Source organism: Opisthorchis viverrini (assembly GCF_000715545.1).
Source record: "Opisthorchis viverrini unplaced genomic scaffold opera_v5_83, whole genome shotgun sequence".
Lineage (NCBI taxonomy): Eukaryota > Metazoa > Platyhelminthes > Trematoda > Opisthorchiida > Opisthorchiidae > Opisthorchis > Opisthorchis viverrini.
The window spans coordinates 194,032-202,455 of NW_008751739.1; positions in this window are offsets into that span (position 1 = coordinate 194,032).

The following is an 8,424-nucleotide window of genomic DNA, read 5'->3' on the forward strand; positions in this document are numbered from 1 at the left end:
TCTTCCGGGGGTTGTGCTTCTAAACCCAAGCTCTGCAGCGTAAATTCGGATGTATACAGGGTATGATGGGAAACTAGTAGAATCGGCAGAACCGATGATACTCATATTTCACGTTTTTCATTCTTTGTACAATGGGATTCCCCTCAAAAACCTGACTTGGTGTACGATATGAATGAAATCACTCCATTCTTCAAATTCTGGGAAAGGGACAAAGGAGTACAGCGGGCATGATAGGATGCAAGCAAAAATGAGCTCTCAAGTGGGCTCGTCGGCTACGAACACCGTAAACGAAATCATCGAACTTTTGAACTGGGTAAACTGAAACTGCATAGGAAAACCGGGGTAGTTAAACCAGAAAGAAAGTTTCGGTGGGGTAGATTGAAATCGTCCCAGAGGCAGTTGGGGCTGGATGAACAATTTGTTGTTAGCTGCAGTTACGCGCTTGAGCGCACGAGAGGTGACAGTCAAAAGTAGGAAGAAAATATTTGCAGGAGTGCATCAGATTGTGCATGGCAGTGCTGTATCATCATTTCAATAGCATGTCATTTCTTGGACAAACTCGTAACCAACGTCATGGTCGAGGTAGTCGGATGCTCGTTTTTGTGGCGACTGGATCTGGGTTAGGCGAGGGGATCGATACATATAGGACTGGTCATGGGTAATTTCGGTTTACTTGGAGTGCCACGTGGATGTGAACCAAGGAATGGTCATGATGAATGGATGGTGGCGACTGAAGAGTCTGGTTGAGAGTCTACTGAAGTCTGAAACTTGAGGTTGGGGTGGAGAAGGAATAGAATGGGAGCGTATCGAGAAGCATCTTGCCTCCTAGGCTCTTTCTACGTGCTCACACCAGGAAGAGGTATGGGTTGAAATGACACTTACATTGCACATCTGTGTGTCTAGACAGGTTTATTATTGGTCATAACCCTTCGGAAGTTTAGCATGAAATGTTGTTTATCCGACGCGACAGATAGTCCGGATGGTCTGCACACCGCACATTTCAATGGTAGTAGGGCCCCAATGGGCACACCGATGACAATACTACGAGTGGTTTCGAAAGAAAGCAAAGTTAGCAGAACAGAGTACGTCGGTGCTGATCCCAATCTTCAAAGAGGGTGCAAGAATATAGTGCGCGAACTATGAAAGCTTTATCCTGATAGCACTGGCGTCTACGTTGTTTCCGGGCATCATCTATGGATTGTCTAGAGAGACAAACTTATCAAAATCAAGCTGACATTTGTCCCGGCGAAGGATTTATCGACCCTATCCTTAAACTAAGACAAGCTTTCGGGCAGCGTCGCTGCTTTGATTGCCTCACGTTGGTTGCTTTTCTTGTAAACGATCTTCAACACCGTCAGTCTCAGATACTTTGCGGTCTTTGGCATTCAAATTTGTTTCTCCTAGGTTTTAACCCATGAGGACGCTGTACGCGAAAACTTGCGGTCGCGTACGAGTATATAACAGGGTGTTCCTTGAATTCTAAAGATTTCATCACGCCCAGGTGCGCAATCTCTAACCGCTTCTATTCAAATTTATTACTGAAGTACTCTCTGAAGCTCCTGTAGCCGCCTCTATAAATCGGTGGTCAGAATGCTTGAGGGCATTTGCACGCTGACCTTCAATACGCAGGCAACAGTTCTCTCCTACTTTCAGATCCTTTGGAGATGCGATTTTCTTTAAATAACGTAGATACTTCTATCGAACAGTTTAGCATATCTCGCACTTGCGAGTCCTAAAGCGCTGCTGCGCTCAACAAGGATTTCTCCCAAACTGGTCTGCACACCGCACATTTCAATGGTAGTAGGGCCCCAATGGGCACACCGATGACAATACTACGAGTGGTTTCGAAAGAAAGCAAAGTTAGCAGAACAGAGTACGTCGGTGCTGATCCCAATCTTCAAAGAGGGTGCAAGAATATAGTGCGCGAACTATGAAAGCTTTATCCTGATAGCACTGGCGTCTACGTTGTTTCCGGGCATCATCTATGGATTGTCTAGAGAGACAAACTTATCAAAATCAAGCTGACATTTGTCCCGGCGAAGGATTTATCGACCCTATCCTTAAACTAAGACAAGCTTTCGGGCAACGTCGCTGCTTTGATTGCCTCCCTCACGTTGCTTTTCTTGTAAACGATCTTCAACACCGTCAGTCTCAGATACTTTGCGGTCTTTGGCATTCAAATTTGTTTCTCCTAGGTTTTAACCCATGAGGACGCTGTACGCGAAAATTTGCGGTCGCGTACGAGTATATAACAGGGTGTTCCTTGAATTCTAAAGATTTCATCACGCCCAGGTGCGCAATCTCTAACCGCTTCTATTCAAATTTATTACTGATGTACTCTCTGAAGCTCCTGTAGCCGCCTCTATAAATCGGTGGTCAGAATGCTTGAGGGCATTTGCACGCTGACCTTCAATACGCAGGCAACAGTTCTCTCCTTCTTTCAGATCCTTTGGAGATGCGAATTTCTTTAAATAACGTAGATACTTCTATCGAACAGTCTAGCATATCTCGCACTAGCGAGTCCTAAAGCGCTGCTGCGAGACTAGGCTTTATAAAACACCTCATGCTTGTAAACCAGCCAATCGACTTGGCGGATGCACTTGTTTACCAGGAATGTGTGTAAGCTCCAGGGATCAGATGGAAGTGCGATCACCTCCTCTAATATCGATAAGGCCTCAGCTCAGCTCTTGGTCTGAACCTTCAAAACCAGGGATCTCGACAATAGAACCACCAGAGGAGCACAACGTGCGGTAACTCCCAAAACCAAGTCAAAAACACATGTATCGACGTGGCGGATGCACTTGTTTACCGGGAATGTGTGTAAGCTCCAGGGATCAGATGGAAGTGCGATCACCTCCTGTAATATCGATAAGGCCTCAGCTCAGCTCTTGGTCTGAACCTTCAAAACCAGGGATCTCGACAATAGAACCACCAGAGGAGCACAACGTGCGGTAACTCCCAAAACCAAGTCAAAAACACATGTACAGTACGTCGTATATAAAGTGAGTGACGTGCGAAATTCCCAGGCCCTTTGGACACACCATTTGCAGCAGGCATCCAGGGATATTCGATTTTGACTGAGTGATGGCCCACAATTTCGGCCAATCAGAGCTTGCCTTTATGCCAGATCGGTAAGTGTTGCGGTCTTCTGGCCAATCACACGTGGGAGAGACTTTTTGGCCGTCGCGGCTTCTGTGCGGTATTCCGCCCATCACTTTTCAGATCAGGATTGTCAGGACATCTTTTGCCAAACTTCGCCATCCGTGACACCGGTGCGCTGTCAGTTTGTAGGTTAGTGGCCGAGTGTAACATGTAGTGGTATGATCCTCACACGTTTGACTCGTGTTATTTGACCGTCTGTATCACTGAAAGCCTGGGTGGGTCTGGTGAGAAAATTGGATTATCAGTGCTGAGGTAATACAGACGGTTTCTGAAAGGCAGAACCGCGATAGATGAACTACTCGCGCTTCACAATTTATGCTGGTTAGAACATGTACTTCATATGCCAAAGGACTGTCTACCTCGCACGAGCTTGAAATGGTTCAGCCCACCTACGGATCGAAAGATCCGCGGTTTCGAATCCAACATCAGCACTTCTACTGCTCTGTATAGGCATGGGCAACCTGGCAGTATCTCAGCCCGCAAGCCTCTTTCAAGCGGCATAGCAGCTAGGCACCGCACTGCAGCTGAATGATTTTTCTGCCCTGCGAAGCTCTTCCCGCTCAAACCTGTGCGCTACGTGAGGAACAGGATCGACAAGTAATTTGAAAGTGAAAGGAATTCACATTTCTGCTATCCGTTCCATCAAGGTCTTCTCATGAGAATTGAGAAAGTGGACAGCATAAGCAGTCTGGTGGAAATTACTGGTACCTTTGGGAGAAAGGTTATGTGGATAAAAATTCAACAGTTGAGTGTCTTCCGTGAAGATGAATCAGTCGACACCATCAGGAGAAATCAGAATGTATGGGCACTTTCAACAAGTCAGAAATAGCACCTCGCAATCACATGCCTCATTAGGTCGGACACATGTGAGTCATCTGCGTGTATCATCTTTTGAGAAAGAGATTTACCACGTAAATCAAGGGGAGGGATCGGAAAAGGGCTTCGATATAGGAGGGAAAGGAAAGTCTGGTTAGTTTGTCAACATCTTTCTTTGACCTTAGACTGCCACAAACAACCTGCTTCAACACATTCCATAGTTCACACTGCCACCAGTTTTGATACTATGCAATGGACACTTCATAGGGTTTGTTTGACCACACTTTCACTTCCGAAATTGCTGCAACTGAACACCGAAAGTCAAAGCTGCAATGATATTGTCAGTTGTCTACAGAATGTAAAGGTGCCAGGATTGGTTGAGAGTGTGAAGGCGTTGGAGGCGGCCATATCAATCAGGTTTACTAAGTTGTGGGATCGAAGAACTGCGTGAGCAGTTTGTCTACAGTGTCTCGGGCTAATGCTTATTTCAGGTGCCCCATTTTCTCGCTGTTTTCTGAAGTAGTTCTCGACTAGAGACAAAACTGGTGAACTGGTCCTAACCATATTCATGCCTTTCAGACTAATCCCATCAATAATTGGAGGTACTCACCGGCGTAACAGTGTTACGCAGTTAATGGCGCCGTTGTGTTTGTTCGCTTGCTCTCTACCACTCCCTCTTCATCAACATACTTCGCCACTTCTTTCCATTACCTGTTCGTCTCATGTTGTTCGCTACCACGTGCCGCATTGACTCGGAACTTCGTACAGACGTGAATGCTTCATTCTTATCAATACGAGGTGAACTGAGGTTTACTCTCAACCATGGAGACATCATTTTCCATCCTCCATAACATTAAATTCACCCAGGGATCTCTCTTCCGATTCACAACTCTGGTACTTCGGTTTTCCTGCAATGACACCTTTGCAAATTACGTCTCTCGAGAGCAAACACGAATTTAAGGCCTTCTGATTGACACTGGAGGTCAAGTGCTTGATCAGTCACTAGATCTTGACAGGGTTCATTGGTCAAGGCGCAAAACTATTGACCGGAAGGTCCGTGTTTCGAACCCGACCTCTAGGTCTCCACTGCTCCCATGTAGGGTTGGGCGACCTAAAAGCAACGATTAACGTTTACTGGTGACAGTGTAACTTTGATAAATTAGGTGGTTACTTCAGGCTTCAGTTTGTTTTGAACATACCAGTAATCATCGAATTTTCCGTCCACTAAGTTTCGCGGGGTCGACATGCTGCCGAATAGCTAGAATAGCAATATTATGGCTAAACGTCAATGCGTGACGAAAATATCTCCGGCGTTTCATTTTCCCACTGCCTGTTGCAATCGGTTGACGTAGTGAGCTCATGATACTGGGGCTTTGTGAACATAAGGAAGCACTGTTAAGCGTGATTTATGCTAGATATGCTATCAAGGTTCATCATCATCATCATCACCGACAGCTTGACATCAGCGTCCAACACTGATGCTTCAGTTCCGTACAACCATGATCTATTTGGAAGTCTTGTTGTAAAGAAACGAATAAAGGTGTATAGGGGAAGCGACTCAAATATGGCTTACCACAATTATTTTCAGGTGCCTACAACTGCAGATTTTCACTCAGGCAATCTGGATGGAAACTGACAACAAGAACACCACTGACATCGGTTGGCAGCCATATCTTGTGGTGTCTCTAACCAGGCACAGTGAGGATCACGCGGTCCCCATCCCGGAAGGCGAGTAGCACCGACAGCACCCAAGCGTTTCGTGATCTCCTTCATAGTCCTCTGCCAAGTCAAGGGTTGGCTACTTCCCTGCTTACGCCAGCCTGAATTGAGCATGGAAAACAGCACTCTCTTTGGCAAACGATGGTTCGGCATACGCAACACATGTCCCAACCAACGCAGCTTCTGGTGCTGGACACATTCTTCAATGGAAGTACCCGTTACACAACCGAAAACACGCTTTCTAACTACCTCGTTACGGATTCGCCGACACCAACCCACACAAGCTATGGTTCTAAGACAACGATTGTCTAACACCCCGTACTGTAGCTTGATACACGCGTCCCTTGGGATTCAGGGATAAATCATTCTGACGCCATAGGTGTCTCAAGTTAGCAAACGCGGCCCTATCCTTGCAGATTCGTGCATTCACCTAATCTGTCACACTACAATCCGGACTAATACAACTCCCAAGATACGTAGAACGCTCCACAACTTTGAGTATTTCTCCTTGGATTGTAAGTGGCGTGTTCAGTGACTACACGTCCACGAGTATGACCTTTGTGGGTGCAAAGTGCATACCAAAGGACGGGATGACTTTGGTCAGTTCATCCAAGAATATTTGCGCCTTCTCCGCCTCTTCGGACATGAGAACGACGTCGTCTGCATACTCCAGATCGACAAGGTTTTCTTCACAGGCTATTTGAACACCAGGGTTTTGGAGACCCTCCAGCGTTCGTCTCATTATTTCATCGATCACAAAGTTGAAAAGGAATGGAGAGAGTAGGCATCCCTGACGGACACCGCTTTGTGTGCGGAAGCTTTTGGAGAGCTCTCCGTACACTCTCACACGTCCGGAAGTCTGAGACTACAATGAATGTGTTATGTTTACAAACTTCCTGAGCATTCCTTGGCGTCTCAAGAAGAACAGACCGATCAACCGAGTCGAATGCGCCTCGGAAATCCAGGAATACTAGAATTGTGGGTCTGTTATACGTATGGCGTTGTTCTAGCGCCTGACGCAGTGTGAAGATTCGGTCAACACAACAGCTACCAGGCCTGATCCCGCTTGCTGCTCAAGTCAGTATCTCACGAGCCACCGTAAGGCGGCGAAGCACAATAGACGCCGACAGTCTCGTTACCACCGGGGTCATGCCTACCACTTGTGGTTACCACACTGACTACGTGTCCCCTTTTTGGAAATGGATTTTTATCACGGACTCTCCCCATTTTTCTGGTGCCGTTGGAGGGCACCATCTGGCCAGAAGTCTTCGGCTATTTCGGAAGTTAGTACTGCACAAAAGCGGCCTGCGATCAGCACACAGATGAATCAATCGTTTCCCCGTTGTCCGTACATACCGAGTCCAATCTATGTCGACCTGCTATTTGAATCTCAGATACACTAAGCCTGCCCACTTGTGCATTCATATCTTCGGCAACCACCACGATGTTTGAGCTTTTAGCTCGCCGCCGCAGGGCGGGCAAGCGAAAACAGGCTACTGCTGGCGCCTCCCTTCTTTCTCCTTCACATACTTTTTCTTCCCCCTCTCCCCACCCCATTAATAACTCTCTCCTTGTAGGCCCAGCACTTAGGACTGATGACTCCGTTCGTCATGTGGGTGCAAAGTGCATACCAAAGGACGGGATGACTTTGGTCAGTTCATCCAAGAATATTTGCGCCTTCTCCGCCTCTTCGGACATGAGAACGACGTCGTCTGCATACTCCAGATCGACAAGGTTTTCTTCACAGGCTATTTGAACACCAGGGTTTTGGAGACCCTCCAGCGTTCGTCTCATTATTTCATCGATCACAAAGTTGAAAAGGAATGGAGAGAGTAGGCATCCCTGACGGACACCGCTTTGTGTGCGGAAGCTTTTGGAGAGCTCTCCGTACACTCTCACACGTCCGGAAGTCTGAGACTACAATGAATGTGTTATGTTTACAAACTTCCTGAGCATTCCTTGGCGTCTCAAGAAGAACAGACCGATCAACCGAGTCGAATGCGCCTCGGAAATCCAGGAATACTAGAATTGTGGGTCTGTTATACGTATGGCGTTGTTCTAGCGCCTGACGCAGTGTGAAGATTCGGTCAACACAACAGCTACCAGGCCTGATCCCGCTTGCTGCTCAAGTCAGTATCTCACGAGCCACCGTAAGGCGGCGAAGCACAATAGACGCCGACAGTCTCGTTACCACCGGGGTCATGCCTACCACTTGTGGTTACCACACTGACTACGTGTCCCCTTTTTGGAAATGGATTTTTATCACGGACTCTCCCCATTTTTCTGGTGCCGTTGGAGGGCACCATCTGGCCAGAAGTCTTCGGCTATTTCGGAAGTTAGTACTGCACAAAAGCGGCCTGCGATCAGCACACAGATGAATCAATCGTTTCCCCGTTGTCCGTACATACCGAGTCCAATCTATGTCGACCTGCTATTTGAATCTCAGATACACTAAGCCTGCCCACTTGTGCATTCATATCTTCGGCAACCACCACGATGTTTGAGCTTTTAGCTCGCCGCCGCAGGGCGGGCAAGCGAAAACAGGCTACTGCTGGCGCCTCCCTTCTTTCTCCTTCACATACTTTTTCTTCCCCCTCTCCCCACCCCATTAATAACTCTCTCGTTGTAGGCCCAGATCTTAGGACTGATGACTCCGTTCGTCATGCATCGATTTTGCGTACAGCATCTGCTCGTCACATGGTGCCGACAGCTTCAGGAATCTCCAGA